At 39.1% G+C, this 20,166-nt stretch overlaps 1 protein-coding gene across 1 annotated transcript in view; it reads right to left on the bottom strand.

The window, feature by feature from the left end:
* znrf3 (zinc and ring finger 3) overlaps window positions 1–17,139 on the bottom strand; it is a 117,075-nt gene extending 99,936 nt beyond the window's left edge. The window contains exon 1 of the mRNA XM_036598344.1: window positions 17,107–17,139. The gene's annotated coding sequence lies outside the window, so the exon portion shown is untranslated. The remainder of the gene's footprint in view (window positions 1–17,106) is intronic.
* Between the last annotated feature and the right edge of the window lie 3,027 nt (window positions 17,140–20,166).

The following is a 20,166-nucleotide window of genomic DNA, read 5'->3' as shown; positions in this document are numbered from 1 at the left end:
TATTAAATCAAAATAAGTTCAGTTATAATAATCCAAAAGGAGACAGGTGACGATTACAGGATAATTCTGTCTTTTTGTTTTTTCACTGGTTGCGTTCGCCCCTCAAACCAAGTCCTGACTGTGGGTCATTTCAGTCACTGCACAGGTCTTTAAACAGGTCGTCCAGGAACTTTACAAACTTTTCCAAAAATCTGTTTTTTTGCAGCTAGAAACACGTACAGGATGTTCTCGACTGTCAGTCGTGATTGTTTTTTTCCCGCTGACGCTTTGGTGATGGTTTTATGGAGAGCAGCTCAGAGAGAACTAACTGACCACACAGATCACAACACGTTTACGACACATAATGTCCCACTAAATATCAGTGAAAAGTATTAATATGTTTGTGCAGAAGAGCAACATGAATTACATCCAAACACAGCAGGAATAAGTGTTTATTAGTCGTTGTTTTATTATCTTTATATTCTACAGTCTCACTAATATGTGATGGTGAAGATTAGGCATATTTTAATTTTATGGCTGTCGCTCTTGAACACATCGTTGAGTAAAAGTGAGCTGAAAACTGAAGAACTTAAGAACTTTATCAATGAGTTTGTGTCTTATTTGACTTTATAAAATGTCTGGATGGACAAACCTGAACATGAACGTTTATAAGAATCTTTAAACGTTGTGCATGTTTGTCATTATTAATATTATTATTATAATTATTATTATTATTATTATATCATTTTGTTGTGTTTTTAAAAAGCTTATTTATGTTGATTTGTGGTGAATATTTGTTGTGATCCAGACAATCCAGTCAGTATTTTTAGGTGCTGAAGTCTAATCTGTCTGTTAAAAACAATAACTCGCACTCATCTGGCCGCTGCCTACAAGGTCATCATCTACTGTCCTCTTCTTCAGTGGTGGTCTTTGTGAAGTGAGCAGTTACTCGTGGCTGAGCATTTCAGTGTAACCCGTTTGAGCCAGACTGGCAGAAATGTGGGAGTAAAGATAGAAGTAATAAGAATAAGTTCCTTTCTCAAACCCAACGCTGTACAGAAAGATCACAAAATAACAAAATATATAATCAACAATAAACAACACAAAACACACACACAACTCTACATTTCCAACAGCTAATGAGGGGGCATGATGATGACCACAGTATAGAGGCACTTACCCAGACCAAAAAGAGTCCTTAGCCGCAGGGAAAGTCTCACTCCACAATCATAGTGCGTCCAACAGGCAGCCGGCCCTGGAAGCCTTGAAGGCCGAAAACGTCCTCAGCTGCAAAGCGGGAGTGTTTTCCTGCAGCTGAACATCACCAGCCCAGGCAGCCTCATAGCTGCAGTGCAGCATCATCCAAACTCTCATTCTAGCTGTGATGTAGCGTCACCTAAACGGCCAGACCAAGAAGCCTCTGAACTGCAGTTGGAAAATCACTCTCAGCTACCATCTCGGTGGATATGATCTCGGTGGCGATGAAATGAGATATGAAAATATTTTGTCCATCGTGTTTCCCATTTTATTGTTAATGATGGAATTGTAAAGTAAAAACGTTCTTGGTTAGAGTGCATTAAGCACAATCCTTGTTTGTTCTGAGGGACTAAGATAAAAAAAGAAAAGTTTTTATCGCTATCCATTTTTAAATTTCAAAGCGGAAATGGGTTGAAATGAAGATACATGGATTGACATGGATGGCAATTCAACATATTCCCAATAACAGAATAACTTTATTCCTGTTTTAGTTTAGTGTGAATTGTGTAAATGGCGCTGCTCTAGAAGAACGCAGTGAGTGAAAGGTTTCATTATGAGTGTCTATCCTGAGGCTTAATTAGACCAGATAAACAGGCTTTATTTCAGCCAGAGAGCGAAAAACACAGTCACTATAGATTAATTAACATAATGCAGGCATGACGAGGACTGAGAGACACAGCAATGTTAGCCGCTTGTGCAGAAAGAAGGCTGAACCTCCAACAGGCAAACAGTCATTACTGTTCATTCAGCACAGCTGTGTCTGCTTCACTTCTCCAAATGTGCTGTATGAATTCATTGTTATTCATTTAAGGCCTTGTGCATTATTATATACAGTGCATTATAATACGCACAGACGAGTGAGAAATTACAGGAAAAGCTGAATAAACAAGTGGAGAAACACAGCGACGGCAGGAGCTTCCAGACAGGTGTTAAAGTTTGCTGTCAAAGAGAGTAACTGATCTATATGTGTAGGCCTCATGTGTTTAAATGTGCTTCTTATGCATAGATCTTATTGCTTGTATTTCGTTTGTCTTGATAGTGTTTACCTAAATGTATATAATTTTTCAAATATCTGATCTTGTATGTCCCAGAACAGTGTATGAATGGCACAGGCTGTGAAAACAATAAAAGTATCTAATCTAATCTAAAGGTGTACTGCAGGAGACAACCAAGTCAAAGTTTATTTATATAGCGCTTTTTACAGCAGGTGTTGTCACAAAGCAGCTTTACAAAAAAATGTGGGTCTGAGCCCCCATGAGTGTCGCCAGTGTCAACAGAGGCAAGAAAAACTCCCTAAGAGCAAGAGGAAGAATCAAGACTCAAAAGGGAAACCCATCCAGCGTTGTACAGCGAGAAGCTCCTTGGTGGTCAAACCGGTCCAGAAAACTGGTGAGCAGTGGCACCCAATCAAGGCAGATGAGGACCAGTATTAGACGCAAATATGGGCAGCTGTTAAACTCGGCAAAGAAAAAGAAACACACAGAGAGTGAGTTGTGTAAAGAGAGACTGATTACAGTTTACAGGGTTAACAGAGCAGCAGAGACTCCGGCAGGTTGAACTGTTACAGCCTCACTAAGAGGAAGAGACAGAAGGTAACAGAGACATGAGGCTCCCTGAGATGTCTCAGGCAACATCTTCTGGAAGAGCCGTATTCCATCCATACAGAACAGCTCCAGAAACTTGTGAAACCTGTGAGAAAAGACATTGACGTTGTTCTGGAAGACCTTACCAAGGCACTTTATATACAACCCAATTCCAAAAAAGTTGGGATGCTGTGTAAAATATAAATAAATGTAAATAAAACCAGAATGCAATCATTTGCAAATCTTATAGACCCATATTTTATTCACAATAGAACATAGAACACATATCAGATGTTGAAAGTGGGACATTTTACCATTTCATGAAAACAAAAAACATTAACTCATTTAGAACTTGATGGCAGCAAAAGGCTGGAAAAGTAAGTAGTACTAATAAAAAAACAGCTGGAGAAGCAATTTGCAACTAACTCACATGACTGAGTATAAAAAGAGCATTTTAGAGAGGCGGAGTCTCTCAGAAGCAAAGATGGTCAGAGGTTCACCAATCTGAGAAAAACTGTGTCTAAAAATTGCGGAACAATTTCAGAAAAAATGTTGATCAGCGTAAAATTGCGACTTTGGATATCCCTCCATCTACAGTACATAATTTCATCAAAAGATTCAGGGAATCTGGAGAAATCCCTGTATGCAAGGGGCAAGGCTGACGGTCAATATCGGATGCTTGTGATCTTCACTTTCAACATCTGATATGTGTTCAATGTTCTATTGTGAATAAAATATGGGTCTATGAGATTTGCAAATCATTGCATTCTGTTTTTATTTACATGTATTTACATTTTACGCAGCATCCCAAATTTTTTGGAATTGGGGTTTTACATGTAAGGCACAAACAGGCATAAAAACAGTGAGCGGGCTAATCCCACACTTCAGAATACCAGTTTTTATCAGAATAAACCCTGAGAATATCTGCTTAGAACAAATAACCCAGAATAAACATGTGTGTTTCTTGAACACACTAGTGTGTGTGCATGTGTGTGTGTGTATACATACACACACGTACATATATATATATATATATATATATATATTTATACATATAACCTTTGAAATTTTAACATAAATTTAAGAATTTCTTAGTATTTGGTGGTGTATCCCTCTTTTGCTTTAATGACAGTGTGCACTTGAGCTGCATGAACTCCATAAGTTTGTATAATATAAATATATATATATATATATATATATATATATACATACAGTCCTCAAAAAATTACAGGAAACTCAATTCAACTTTTCGGATATTGATCTGGTCAGTTAATTAGCGAGGGGGTTGTTAATCAGTTTCAGCAGCTTTGGTGTTAATGAAATTAACAACAGGTGCACTAGAGGAGCAACAATGAGACGAATAGGTGGAGGCCATTGACATTTTGTCCCTCCTCATCTTTTCTGACTGATTTTTCACTAGGTCTGCAGTTGGCTTGGGTCAGCGTCACTAACAGCACCATGGTGCGGTACCTGGGCCCTACAGAGGTTGCACAGGTTGTCCAACTCCTGAAGGTTTACTGTGTCTCCCAGCACAGTCTTAAGAGTATGGAGGAGATTCCAGGAGACATGCAGTTACTCTAGGAGAGCTGGACAAGGCCATAGAAGGTCCTTAACCCCTCAGCAGGACCGGTATCTGCTCCTTTGTGCAAGGAGGAACATGATGAGCACTGCCAGAGCCCCAAAATGAACTCCAGCAGGCCAATGATGTGAATGTGTCTGACCAAACAATCAGAAACAGGCTTCATGAGGGTGGCCTGAGGGCCCGATGTCCTGTAGTGGGCCCCGTGCTCACTGCCCAGCACAGTAGAGCTTGACTAGTATTTGCCATAGAACACCAGAATTTACAGATCTGCCATTGGCACCCTGTGCTTTTTACAGATGAGAGCAGGTTTCACCTGAGCACATGTGACAGACGTGACAGGGTTTGGAGACACCGTGAAGAACGTTATGCCGCCTGCACCATCATTCAGCATGACCGGTTTGGTGGTGGGTCAGTGATGGTCTGGGAAGGCATATCCCTGGAAGGACACACAGACCTCTACAGGCTAGACAACGGCACCCTGACTGCTATTAGGTATTGGGATGAAATCCTTGGACCCATTGTCAGACCCTACGCTGGTGCAGTGGGTTCTGGGTTACTCCTGGTGCACAACAATGCCCGGCCTCATTTGGCGAGAGTATGCATGCAGTTCTTAGAGGATGAAGGAATTGATACCATTGACTGGCCCTCCCACTCACCTGACATTATGTTTTGGTCCATCTGACGCCACCAGGTTGCACTTCAGACTGTCCAGGAGCTCATCCCTGGTCCAGATCTGGGAGGAGATCCCCCAGGACACCATGTGTCGTCTCATTAGGAGCATGTTGTTAGGCATGCATACAAGCACGTGGAGGCCATACAAACTACCATTTTGAGTTGCTGCAATGGACTAGCCTGAAGCATCATTTTTTCGCTTTGAGTTTTGGGGTGTCTTTGAATTCAACCCTCTGTAGGGTGATAATTTTATATAATATATATATAGATATATATTCGACCCCTCAGACAGCACTGCCTTATAAATCAGCATGTTTCTGTGATAGAGGTCACCATACAGGCTCGAGAATACTTTATCAAGCTCTGATCAATAAACACCACCTGTCACTGCATCCACAAACGCAGGTTAAGACTGAACTCTGCACACACAAACACCGCCGACTTCTCTGGGCTCAAGTTCATCAGAAATGGACTGATTCTCAGTGGAAACGTGTATTGTGGTCTAATGAGTCCACCTTCCAGACTGTTTATGGAAATAATGGACGTCATGTTCTCCAGACCAAAGAAGAAAAGGACCGTCCAGATTATTACCAGTGTAAAGTTCTAAATCCAGCATCTGTCATGGTATGTGTGTGTGGGGGGGGGGTATTAGTGGGTAACCTGCACATCTGTGAAAGCACCTTTAACACATAACACATTTTGGAGCAACACATGCTCCTCTGTACCTAATGGCAATGGTCAAAACTCGAACTGAATCTCGAGCCCTTCGAGCTTCAAGTACAGCTCGGCTCAACACGCCATCCTTCAAGATGCGTGGAACACAAGCATCAAGACTTTTCTCTGTCCTGGGGTCCAGGTGATGGAATGAACTCCCACTGTCTGTCTGAACAGCTGAGTCTCTTGTGGTTTTCAAACACAGACTGAAGACCGTCTCTTTCTACAGCACTTAAATGAGCACTGAGTTAAGTATTCATTGTAGTGTATTGCACTGCTCTGTGTTTAACTCTTTTTCTTTTCTCTGGGTATCAACAGGGACTTTTTGTTTCTAGCAGTATCTGAGCTCGACTGGTTTTCTCTCTAACCTATTGCTAACTAGCAAAGATACTTTCTCTAGATAGACAAAGCGCTTTTTGTAAGTTGCTTTGGATAAGAGCGTCTGCTGAATGCCATAAATATAAATGTAAATATGCTCCTTTTTTTCAGACACTGTAAGATATTTTCAGTTGTGAGGTGTCTGTCCCAAACACTAACCCTTAAATTCACACTTCTGAAAATAATACTTTCATTTCTTAATTTTTTTTTTACATTTGTAATACAGGGTATCCCAAAAAAATTGACATCATTTGAGATGTGAATATCTGAGTGACTACATGTCCTGGCAAACTAAATTAAACAGGCTTCATGTTGAACAACACAAGATTTATTTATCAATATTCGAACAAGAAATTCAAAGGGATGTAGATTTTATAATCAATTCCACAGCTTCACAAATGTACTATCTTCCGATACTGGTGGTCGTCCAGACCCCTTTGTCCTGCACAGACAGCCTTCTTCTTTGAACTGTTTGTGCCGTGTCCAAATCTGCTTTCCAGTTGGTGCATTTGTACTGAATTTTCTGGAAAATCCACGCTGCGCTCTCGTTTGACTGTGTTCGAGCAGATTCTAACACACTAAACGCCTTTTCATTTCTAGTGAACGCCGTTCTTCACCCTGAAAAACAAACATTAAAAATTAAACTTGGTTTTGTTAAAATTTGAGATCGTTTGAGGGAGAATTGGCTGTTTTTAGACTATGAAATGATGTCAGTTTTTTTTGGGAAACCCTGTATATTTTTTATTCCATTAAAAGTAAAATTAAAAAATGTATTTCTAAGTTTTTAAATAAAAAAGCTTACTTCCTAAAATTCTGTCCCATGCTTTTATGTCAATAACAAAACACAGTTTTAGTTTGTAGCCGTTTGTGTTTTAATCACGCTCCTGCATTGTAGAGAAGGAAGTGAGGCTGCATCCCTGTCCCTCATGGCCACATGGTGAGCAGTTAGATCCCATTGTTTTGAAGTAAATGTGTCCCAAAGTCTGAAAATCAGTGTGGAACATGAAGAACTGTCACTACCGAAACACGGATGTTCTGCAGTTAAGTAAACTTTTTTTGAGTTTTAAAGAAACCTTCTTGCATAAGAATGTTCAACACAGAATAGTTTTGGCATCAGCTGTTCTGAAGTCACAGTTTCTGTTCAGCTGATTCTGATTCTGAACTGTGACCTAAAGAAGAAAAACCCAAAACAGTCAACATGTGTTTTGATTCAAAGCAGGAAAAACAAGGAGAAAGAGTTCGCTGAATTTTAAAAAGCCTTGTTCGCCCAAAGCATGACAATTATTTGCAGGTCATGTTTCAGAGGGTGATGTCATTGAGGGAGACATGGTTGTGATGAAGCCCATATGTTACAGCAGATCGAGACTCAGCACCCATAATCTTTCACAACAGCAGAGAAAGCAGTGCAGGATCTGCAGCTCCTCTCAGAAAATAACATCAGCAGCTCTCTGCAGATTCAGAAAGACAAAACTGTTCCAATCCCAGCCCTCTTACTCTGAAATTTCTGATAAATATTGCCCTCAGGCTTATAAGACATTTTAACTTTAGATCTCTCTCAGCTGCACAAGAAAGTGCTTGAAGTGGTAGTTCAGACAAATTCCTCAGTTCTGTTCTCTAACCCCAAACGTAGTCAATCACTCTCCACTGTTTGTTGTTTGAAGTTTTGCTACTTTAGTTTTAGCACTGGGGATATGAGGCTATTATAACTAACAAGTAATGAACAATAATATCACACCAATTAGAATCATGTACAATGACGTTTTTATTAGAAACACATACCTTGTACTTTCAATAACTGGCCATTTTATTAGAAACACTCACCTTGTACTTCCACTAACTGGCCACTTTATTAGAAACACCTACAGTTTTACAGATGCCAGTGGTCACTGATAGGCTGTGAGTGGTTAAGCACCCAGAAATATCCAGCCAAGAGTAGCTCTGTGGTCAGAAACTGATCACTGATGAAGCAACTATTGATGGCTAGCACAAACAGATGATATACAGTCTGTAACTGAACACCAGCGAGGTGGTTATAAGAGCCAGGATGCTTATTTGGTGTTTATTTTCTTTGTTAATTACACATTTTCCTGTTTATTTTCCTGACACAAATAGTCATTAATAGCTCTCCACTGAAGTGCATGTATAAATCTGAGGGATGTTGGATTAGAAAAAAACAACTGTCCTCATTTTACTGGTGATTCTGAAAGGCAGATAAAAATACAGCTAGAACACAAGCAGGAATCATCACAGTGGAGCTCTGTGTCTACTAAAGTTACTAAAGTCACTGCAGTGATCAGTGGTGTATTTTCTGCTGAGCTCCATTTATAACATTTTTATTTGCTAAAACAATCATAATTTTCTCATCTCTTTTTTATGTCTTAGGCTGTTTTCATGTGTAGTTTATTATGTAAAGTCAGAACCAGCATTTGGGTCTTTGTGATCTGGTTTTCATTTGGTTCGATTGGTTTCACATTGCAGCGGCCAAAGTGCACCAAATGATACGTCAGGGTGTTCACTGATTGGTCAAAAATTTGACTGGGATACAAGCACTCAGTTACTTTCACTTTAAAGGCAAAAAAGAGCTATTTTCAAGTTTCTCTAACTGTTCATTGTACAAAATCCAGATCTATCCCTCCCAGACAAACATAAAACATATTATCCCACTTTGTCTTAAAATAGAGATGTTTAACATCCGTAAACCACAATCAAAGCTGTAAAAATAAACCTCAGTTGATCTCTGCATCATTGTGATTTAACAGTTTGTCAGTTTGAATGTATATATTCCAGTTGTCAATGTGCCAAAATGAAGGACAGTAGATGTTAGGACTACTCTTTCCAGAGTTGACCCTCAACATGCTGCTGGCCCTGACAACATACCTGGCCAAGTGCTGAAGGGATGTGCTGACCAGTATGTGGGTGTCCTAACTGACATCTTCAACATCTCTCTGAGCCAGTCAGTTTTCCCAGAGTGCTTCAGAACAACCACCATCATTCCTGTGCTGAAAAGATCTACTGTGTTCTGCCTCAATGACTGCCAACCCATAGTGCTCACTCCAGTCATCATTAAGTGTTTTGAGCAGTTCTTAATGAAACCCATAAAGAGCAGTCTTCATTCCACACTGGATCCATTTCAGTTCATGTATCAGTCTAAACGGTCTACAGAGGGCGCCATATCCTCTGCCATTCACCTCTCACTGACCGCCTGTACAAAAGACACAACTATGTGAGAATGCTGTTCACAGACTTCAGTTCAACATTCAACATCATCATACCATCAGCAGCTTATTGGAAAGCTGAGCTTGCTGGGCCTGGACACTTCCCTCTGCATTTGGATCCTGGACTTCCTGACTGGGAGACCTCAGTCTGTAAGGATCAACAAGAACACCTTGAGCCTCACACAACGAATACCGGCGTTCCACTGTGCTCAGTCCCCCACTGTTCACACTGCTGACTCAAAGTGCTGCAAAGCAGAGCTTAAATCACATCCTCAAGTTTGCTGATGACACTACAGTGGTGGGTCTTATCAGCAACAGTGATGAGTCAGCATACAGTGAGGAGGTGGAGCGGCTTGCAGACTGGTGCAGAGACATAAATCTTTTAATGTTGACAAGATGAAAGAGATGATTGTTCCTTGGTGAATACATCACCATAGACTTTACCTGGAACCTCAACCCCACCTGCTTAACCAAGAAAACCCAGCAGCAACTTCATGTCCTGCAAAGGATGAAGAGAGCAAACCTGCTCCTTCCATCCTTGCTGCATTATGCAGGGGGATATAGAGTGTCTTGACCAGCTGTCTCACTGTCTGGAGTGAAAACTCCACTGTCTCAGACCACAGGACTCTACAGCGGATTGTGAGAACAGCTAAATAGATCACTGGGGTGTTTTCACACACCCTTCTACCAGAAGTGATGCATCCACAAGGCTGCCAGCATTGTGGACGACCCCTACCACTCCTCTCATGGACTCTTCACCCTCCTACCATTTGGCAGAAGGTACCGGAGCATCTTTTTATGCTGTTCTTCAGATCTTCAAATATTGATTTTAGTACTATGAATATTGCAACCCTGACAGGATCCAGCATTGAGTGAGTCACAGAGTCTAAGTATCTTGGCATGTGGCTGGATGATAAACTCACATTTAAATCTCATGTTAATAAACTAATCAGACAGAGGCTTGGATTCTTGTATTGAAATGAATCTTGTCTTCCAGAAAAAGAGTCGTGGAGGCGACTTTACTATCAATACTGGACTGCAGTGATGTAGCCTATAGACATGCGTCCGTCTGCTGGACTCAGTCTGTCACTCTGCCTTAAGATTCATTACTGGCGACCCTCACAGCTTTCGCCACTGCAGACTATATGATAAAATTGGCTGGTCCTCACTAGCAGCATGATGGGAAACACACTGGCTGGTTTTTATTTATACATCACTCTTTAGCTGTATGTCAGCTCATCTCATCGATGATCTCTATGAATAAGAGTAATTATCACAGCTGCTGTAGTGACTGGATAACCTTTCAGGTACTGAGAGTTTTTACTGAAGTGGAAACATCTGTTTTTATCTCAGAGAAGCAGTGAACTGGAGTCACTACAGGAGTCTCTAAAACTCGCTCGCTGGAGTCACTCAGTCATTTAAACTTTTAATCTCCAACCCCCTTCAGACAGTCTGGAACAGCTTAAGTAGAGTTTTACTTTTGTGTCATTTTTATTTAATTGTATTATTATTAATTTTCCCCAATCTTATTTTATTCTATTTTATTTTATACGGCTGATTAAATCTTCATTTGATCTTAATTCAACTACTGTTTTAATTATTCATTCATTGTTATTACTTTTTAAAACCCTTTACAGGACTGTTCAAAGTTTAGTTTGTCTAATTTCTCCTTTATTTTGAAAATGTATTACTTGGTTTATTTTGTTTTGAATTCATTGTTCTCCTTCTTAATTCTTAAGTGTTGTCTTAATTTTTCTTTATCATGTGAGAGTTTGTTTTGTTTTACCGTTAATTTGTTCGTTCATTCCTGTTCATTTTTTTGTTTAACTTGATTAAATTCCATTTTCATTTTGTTTTCAATTCCTTTATGTTGTAAATGCTCGGCTGCACTGAAAATGTGGGTCACCCTAAATGTGTTTCCGAGTGAAAATGGATATAGATTGATTGATTGATTGATTGATTGATTGACTGATTGATTTGAACGCTGCTATGAGACGTCAGTCTTTCTGTACACTTTACAGTTGACAGCATTCACACTAGTTCCTCCATTACTTACACACTGCTTTGATGTAAATCCTTGCATATAAATGTATGGGTGTATATACACATTTATGTATGCCTATTTGCATAAATTGTTTTGTTGTTCCGTCTGATGTATTTATTGTTTTGTACATTTTATTGTCTGATGTATTTATTCTTTTGTATATTTATTGTCTGGTGTATTTTTAGTTTTGTATACTTTGTGTCCTGTTCTTATTGTTTTGTGTATTTATTGTCTGGTGTAATTTTTGTGTTGTATATTTTATTGTCTGGTGTATTTATTGTTTTGTGTATTTATTGTCTGGTGTATTTATTGTTTTGTGTATTTATTGTCTGGTGTATTTATTGTCTGGTGTATTTATTGTTTTGTGTATTTATTGTCTGGTGTATTTATTGTTTTGTGTATTTATTGTCTGGTGTATTTATTGTCTGGTATATTTATTGTTTTGTGTATTTATTGTCTGGTGTATTTATTGTCTGGTGTATTTATTGTTTTGTGTATTTATTGTCTGGTGTAATTTTTGTGTTGTATATTTTATTGTCTGGTGTATTTATTGTCTATTCTGCACTTGTTTCTTACTGTCACACTCTTGTGTAACTGTGCTCTATGTAATCCTATGTAATGTGCTGCTTTTGCATTTTTGACACCTGACGAATGACATTTCATTCTAAAGTGTGCAAGTTATATTGAGGAATGACAATAAAGACCGCATGACTTGACTTGAATAAGACCAGCTCTCCCTCTGTTGGTCTTTAGAGGAATTACACTATGACTGAAGTGCATGATATGTAACATGCCTGCCATGTCCTACTTTGGTCTTGGTTTCCTTCTTTAGGTGGTTGGGGTTGGTGAGTAAGGGGAGTAAAGGGTTACAGCTTTTAGTACTTAAGTGGTATTTTTCCATATAGATAGCACAGATGTGTCGTTTTGTACAATTTTGCCCCAAAACCTTTTTTTCCATTTTTTTTTAGTAAACAGATGCGTAACAGTACACAGATGTGTCCAAAATCAGCCAGTATCAAACTGGCTGTTATTGTAATGTTAAAAGGTGTATTTCAACCATTACAGGGATGCTTTCACAATACATCACTAAATTGTCCAGGTGGGGTGGGGGGCAGATGGGGAGGTCCAAGGGCCATAGTACCAAGGTGTCCTGGACGCTTTGGCGATTCTATGAGATGAAAAGTGCACCTGCAGCTACGAACTACATGGAAACACATTCTTTTTCAACATGAATCGTTAGATTGTGGTGAAAAACAATTTGGAATAAAGCCAAATTAAAGATGTTGCCGAAAGAACCAAGTAATGGACAGAGAAGAAAAGTGCATGTGCAGCTGCGCACCACACTGCCAAACAGACAAAATTAGGTTCTCAGAACGTCCCCCTAATGTTCCATTTTGGTGGTGGGAACGTTGCATTGGACTGTTCGCTCAACGTTATTCTGTCTGGTTTTCTTAATGTTCTCAGAACCTTTTTCTTCAGTTATGAGAACATTCCCAGAAAGTCACCTCAACCATATTTGGAACAACAGTTTAACATTCTAGGACCGTTGTCTTGGAACATTCTGAGAACATTTAAAATTATGTTCTCTGAACGTTCCTCTAACATTCCATTTTGGTTGTATGAATGTTTTATTGGAATGTTCCCCCATGAATCTGTCCAGTTTTCTTAACGTTGCCAAAACATTCAAGTTACCTAAACCTCATTTGCAACAATTTAACGTTCTAGGAATGTGGTCTTGCAGTGTTCTGAGAACGTGAAAACATTCCCATAATGTTCTATTAGGGTTGTGAGAATGTTGCTGAACTTAAAAAAGGCCATTTTCTTAACGCTTCCATAACATGTTTCTTAAAGCCACTGCCCCAGATTATCACCTCAGCTTTATATACACTGACCACTGAACATTCCTGGAATGTTCTTCAAAGGTTTACAGTTCCAGTTTTCTTAACTTTCTTAGGACATTCAGTGCAAGTTAGTAGAGCATGCCCTAAAACATCTTCCCAATGTTTCTGTGCAGCCAGCAGTACTCAGCGTCAAAAGTTCAGATTTTTCAATGTTACTTTAACGTTCCATTAACATTTTCTCCATCTAGTTAATGTTAATCCCTCCCAGTCTTGACTTCCTTCCCTCCATCCACATTCAAGCAATCCCAACTACTATAATACTGACATAAACTGAGGCAAAATCAGTGCCAACATAATGGATTTAATGAATGTTTATTATTATTACTAATATTATTAATCAATTCAAATGAATGAACAAGATTGAAAAAAGTGGAGAGTCCATTAGGGCGTCTCTGTATTCTCCACCTGCAAAGTAAACAAAGAGGTTTATTAGTTATTTTTTCACATTTATCAGTTCATGTAAAGCATTGTTAAACTCTATCCAAGCCATTCTGGGCAGCTAAACACAAAGCTTCCTTTAAGGTACATTGCAGTCTTTGATTTATAAGTCAAATGTGCAGGAGGTGCCTGTGGCTCTTTTTTCATGGCTGAATTCCTCACATGTGATTGGAGGCACTGCACAGGGTGTTTAATCGGCATGTATATTGGCCTTAAAGTTGAGTATAAAATATTAGGCACTGACATTTCGTTCCCCTACAAATGTTTTGCATTCTCTTGCGAAAAATTCCGAGCCTGGTCGCTCTCTACGCTTGGATTTCACGTGCACACCACGGACAGCAGAACAGTTCTGCGGTGACCTGGAAGTGTCTTCCTCCTTCTTTCAGTATGCGACTCTCTTTCAACACAGATTTTGAAGATTATTAATCTTAAGTGTAATTAAACACTGTTTCAAACAGCAACAATCCGCCTGTTGACAGTGTGTGAGGTTGGTTTTCATGTTTTTTCCACAGTAAAAATCATGAAATATCACTGCTTCATGAGGTGTATGGCAGTATTTAATATGCCATAAAAAACTAAACAGCCAGCTTCATCAAAACTCCAACAAAGGAAGAAAATGACACTGTTATCAGAAACACCTTCTGACGGTTATGAATTACATTTTATTTTGCTATTTAATTCTGAACAAGACTCTGCAGTGCATTGGAAAGTTAAATACATACATGCCCATGTTAAATATCCTATAGAGGAATGAAGGAATCAAACTACCCTGCATTGTTGAAGACCTCGGGTACAAAGAGACTGAGATTCTGACGTAGAAATCCGATGTGTATCTGAATTGCGGTGATGCGACTGAATGAGTTGTAGTATTCTGTGATAGTCATAGTATGAGCTGTGATACTGTGAGTCTTGTTTATATTTCGCAGAGCTGTTTAAAAGCAGAAACCAGACTGATAAGTTCCACTTTCACTGTCTTTCTAAAATTGTAACCTCTCAAATTTAAACCAGTTAAAAAAAGAAAAAAAGCAGCACGATGAACTGGAGAAAGTGGTTAAGCAAGTGGCTGTTACAGTTGACTCTGGATGAGCGTCACGTGAAGTGAGGCATTGTTCTTCAGGGCATGCGCATCAGTTTAGGAGTGTGAACTGTTCAGAGGAATGTCAGCTATAGATCACATTAAAAAGATGATGTGAACAACCTAAAACAAAAATCTAATTAGGTGAGAAAATCAGATTTGGGCCACTTTTACCTGCTATGTGAACACGGCCTTAGTGTGTGTCACGCTAGCAAAAGTGGATCAGACACAGCAGAGCTGGAGTTTTTAAACACCTCAGTGTCACTGCTGGACTGAGAATAGTCCACCAATCAAAAATATCCAGCCAACAGCGTCCTGTGGGCAGCATCCTGTGACCACTGATGAAGGACTAGAGGATGACCAACACAAACTGTGCAGCAGCAGATGAGCTATCGTCTCTGACTTTACATCTACAAGGTGGACCAACAAGGTATGAGTGTCTAATAGAGTGGACAGTGAGTGGACACAGTGTTTAAAAACTCCAGCAGCACTGCTGTGTCTGATCCACTCAGACCAGCGCAACACACACTAACACACCACCACGTCAGTGTTACTGCAGTGCTGAGAATGACCCACCACCCAACTAGTACCTGCTCTGTGGTGGTCCTGACCATTGATGAACAAGGTAAAGGTGGGCTAAATTATACAGAGATACAGATGGACAGTCTGTAACTGTAGAACATAAGTAGACCAGAGCGCTTTACAGATTCAGGGACACCTTAAAGTGTAACATGTTTCTAGAGAAAAGGAAACAGCAAAGGTGTGACTTACCCATGATCCCCTGTGTGGAGCACATTTTAAGATGTCCCCAGTACATTCTTCCAAAACCTTGGGCGCCACCTTGGGGTGCATGACCGGCAAGCCTCTTAACAACAAACAGCAGACTGTACACAGATGTGCTTTTTCATACAACCTTCTTTTATTCCTTTTTTCTCTCAATATATTTGCTGACAATTCCTGTCATAATCCAGCTGTCATTCATGTTACACTACTGCAGTGAGGTGAAACCAGATTTCAGACTCCTTTGTTTTCGTTTCTTAATATATTTATAGTGCATATATCCACTTTGAATTGATGCCTTTTGGCACTGTACTTATAAATATGGACAGAATTCATCTATTCATAGGCATTTAGACAAATCATAACTCGTTTGGAACAAAAATAGAACAATAATTCAGCTGATGTTTGGAAAGAGAAGGTTTGTGTGTATGATCCCAAGAACACCCACAGTGAATTACGAATGAGAGAGCATCAGGATATCGAGCTACTTCTGGAACATATTAGGAAAGAATTTACTGTTATCAGCCAATAAACTGAATCTGGGGATAAAATGGATGTTTCAACAAAACGACTCCATTCATGAGTTAAATTACATTTTAATTATCAATTTGACATCATCAGTGAATTATCACATAAAGCATCAATGTGCAGTTCTGGAAATGCATTTTAATTTAAATAAAGCTGTTCAAAGCATCTAAAACTTGTGTAAATGAAATGTCTATACTAGAGCACCAAATGACAAATGTAAGTGGAATTACTGAATTTGAGAGCCCAAACCTGCATGGATGAGTGAAAAATATACATTCAAACTTAGGGTTACATGTGCAGTATGCAAAATGGCAATGTTTATCGTAATTTTGATGCTGACATGCTTCCATAAAAACATTTACATTTCTGGCATTTAGCTGAGCACTTACAAGGTTTTGTATTCGTATTACAAGGTTTTGTATTCGTATTACAAAGGTGGGCCAATGTAGTGTTAGTCTTGCCCAAGGATTCTTATTAGTGTAGCACAGCACTGTCACCCAGACCGGGAATCAGACCCCACTGGGCAGGTACTGGTGTTATCTGGTACACTACACCAACCACAACCACAGAGAAGATACGCAGAAGAAAGATTGTGAAGAAGTTCTTAGATCAGACAACGGCATTTCAACAGTGGACACACCTCCTAGAGCTGGCAGCGAGGTGTTTCAGTGGTAGACAGACCTCAGGAAGTTGACATGGCTAAAGCTGGATTCCTAGTCACATTTTCCAGTTCCACCTTAAATGGTGCAGCAGTTCATTCTGGCGCCTGAATGGAACAGCTGCACCATTTAAGGTGGAACGTGAAAATTCTAACAAGAACGGCTTCCTCAAAGATGAATCTCTCTCTCTCTCTCTCTGTCTCTCTCTCTCTCTCTGTCTCTCTGTCTTTCACACTCTCTCTCTTTCTCTCTCTCTCTCTCTCCCCTCTCTTCCTATCCCTCTCCTTCTCTCACTTCCTACCTCTCTCTCTCTCTCTCTCTCTCTCTCTCTCTCTCTCTCACCCTCTTTCTCTCTCCCTCTCTCTGTCTCTCTCTCTCTCTTTCTCTCTTTCTCTCTCTCTCCCTCCCTCCTGCAAACATGAACGTGAACCCCTATTTCCCAACTTATTTACAGCGATTATAGCCTTTTGCACATCACCATCGGGTTACTTGTACATCATCGACAGTATGTAATTACAGAACCCTTTTTCCCAGGTCTGCTATCATCTAACCTCACAGAAACAGAAAACGGCGTGAATCAGCGTGAACTCCAACAGTAATAAAGCTGAAATTTGTTGACCAGACTAAACCTCACATTAACTCACTAGTTAAGAATTTATAAATGTTAATTGACCTGTTCAAGATAAACACCTGTGTCTGCAAGATTTACACTGATTTATTAACGAGGCTGAAACTGTCTTACTGTTCACCAGCTTCTGGTTCAAATTTTCCAGTTCCACCTTTAATGGTGCAAGTTATTATAACGCCTCAGGTGCCAGAACTGCTGCACCATTTAAGGTGGAACGGGAAAATTTTAACACAGAGCTGGCAAATAAGAAGCTCCCTCTGGAATAAACCGGAGAAGACTGGCTGCAACTGGTTTAAACCAGTTCAGTCTGCTTATTTAACCGCCAAATCTCCATCACCATGGCAACAGTACTCAAAACAGGCTGTGGAAAACTCGCTGTTTTTAGTAGCAGCAGTTTCAGTTTTTAATGTAGTTTTTATTAAATGCAGTCAGAAAAAAAACAAGAAAGATCTTAAATATATTATTGAATTAAAAAGTCCAGTAAAACACAATGGATTCAGTTTTCAACTCTGCACCTTATTATCTAACAGCTGGGATAGGCTCCAGCACCCCGTGACCATATCATCTAAAAACATGGGTGTAAAACAGGGACTAATGTTTCCTAATATGTGTCTAAAGAACATTATACATACAGTCCTTTAAACTATTTATTAAAAAACGTTAAAAGAACGTTCCTTTAACGTTACACTGAGAACCTTTCAGACTAACATTGTGAGAACTTTTATCAAGGTCACATAACGTTTACAGAACGTTCTATTGACGTTATTGTGAGAACGTTTGCTCCTAACATTAAGAGAACCTTTACATAACATTTGTCAAAGTTGTGGGAACGTTCCCTGTTAGCTGTGTTGATTATGTGTAACCAAGATACTGATTTTAATAAAGCGACCCTTTACTTTCAGATATAAATGAGGTTCTAAATATAAATATATAAATTATATAAAACTAATAAGACATTTATTTAACAGTGAAATAGTAGTTTACAGAACAGACATCATCAGTTCAAATGCAGTTTTCATTGTGGGAAGAAAAACATTTCACTGCACTCCCATAAAAAGCTTTGAATAATGAGATGATGGAGATGTAAACAGAGCAGCTCAGAGTGGTTTGGTGTGAAATGCTCTGTTTTAGATAAACTTACTGAGTCTGGTTCTCAGTAGTGCTGATAGGAACCAGACATCTGAAAGGGTTAATGACTCTGAAAGCTCCCGAACAAAGTTGTTCTGTGAGATAGTTCTGTATGTGCTGCCTGCTGTCTGACTCACTGTTTTAGGAGAGTTTTGTGATCAAGTTTTGGATTAAAATTTTAATCCACTGATTTTAATCCATTCATGGTGGAGGAATACATGCAGGGCGCTGTGAGGCAAAATAGTCCCCAAAGAAAACTTATTATTTCAGATTTTCCACTATTTTCCATCATCAACATTCCATATAAACTCAGAAGACTCATGTAGGTTCACTGCACACAGAGCATGTGAGCCTTACAGGCCTGCCAGCAGTCCAGATCCATCTCCTATTGAACATGCATGGCACATCATGAAGAGCAGAATCAGACAATAACAACCACAGACTGCTGAGCCGGAACTCAATGAGTTCTAAGCATTAATGGGCAGAAATTCCACTTAGAAAACTGGAACAATTATTATCATCATTAAACAATTAAACAGTGTTATTAAAAGTGGTAAACATGTCTCAGTCCCAACTTTTTTTGAATGTGTTGCATCAAATTCTAAAATTATTTTAAATAAGTTGGTCAGTGAAAACATTGGAAATCTTTTCTTTATACTTTTGTCAGTTAATATAGATTTAAGAGAATTAACAAATCACAGATTCTTGTTTTATTGCAATTTACAAAATGTCCCAACTTTTCTGGAAATGTGGTTTGTATTTTAAGGATTGGGACTTTAATTTTACGCAATGCTCACAACAAATATCATAGAATGACACTGTTCATTCTCACTGTGCACTTTTGTCCATTCACCCTTAACCGTCACTACATAACAGTTTAAAGATCAACTCTGAGAAAGATGACAGTCATATTAGGAGGCGTCCGTAAGGAAAACAATTCCATAACTCCAGGCTTTGGACACCTGGTGGACGGTTTCTCTCAATGATCTTGTTAGCTACCATTAAAGCAGTGACCACTGCCTCACCTGTGAAAAAAGAAAATCAAACATTTCTCTGTTTTAGCCTGTAACCTGACACATCCTTAAATTAAATCAATTTAGCATCCATACCACTGTAACCTGCAAAAAAATCTGAAATCATGACAACTGTTGTTGTTACTGTTATCATCAGTAATTGTAGCATTAATATCTGAATTAGCTGATCAACTGGAAGTTACTGACCTTTGATGACTGATTTGCCACTTTTCTCTGCTCTATTTCATTGTAACTCTAACCTTTAAGCTTTGCTGTCTGATAGGCATAATAAGCAGCAGTTTGATGATATAGTTTTTTATGACAAATCTCTTGAAATCATCTTGAATCATAGTATGAGCGAAGGCTGAATGATTTGGGGAAAATATCTAACTGCAATTTTTCTGACCAATATTGCAATATCAATTTAAATGCAGTTATCTTCTATAAATTAATATACATTATTATTTTTTTTTTGGCCAAGATGACCAGAATATCCACTTTTTCTAGCTTGATGCTCTTGAACACTGAGTGAGCAAGACTACTATTTAGTGGTTATCACATACACAGCACATGCGTTGGTCAAACTCATCTA

The sequence above is a fragment of the Colossoma macropomum genome, unplaced genomic scaffold, assembly GCF_904425465.1.
Source record: "Colossoma macropomum unplaced genomic scaffold, Colossoma_macropomum, whole genome shotgun sequence".
NCBI classification, from domain to species: Eukaryota; Metazoa; Chordata; class Actinopteri; order Characiformes; family Serrasalmidae; genus Colossoma; species Colossoma macropomum.
The sequence above is the reverse complement of the archived record's forward strand: the minus strand, read 5'-3'. Positions and strand labels throughout refer to the sequence as shown.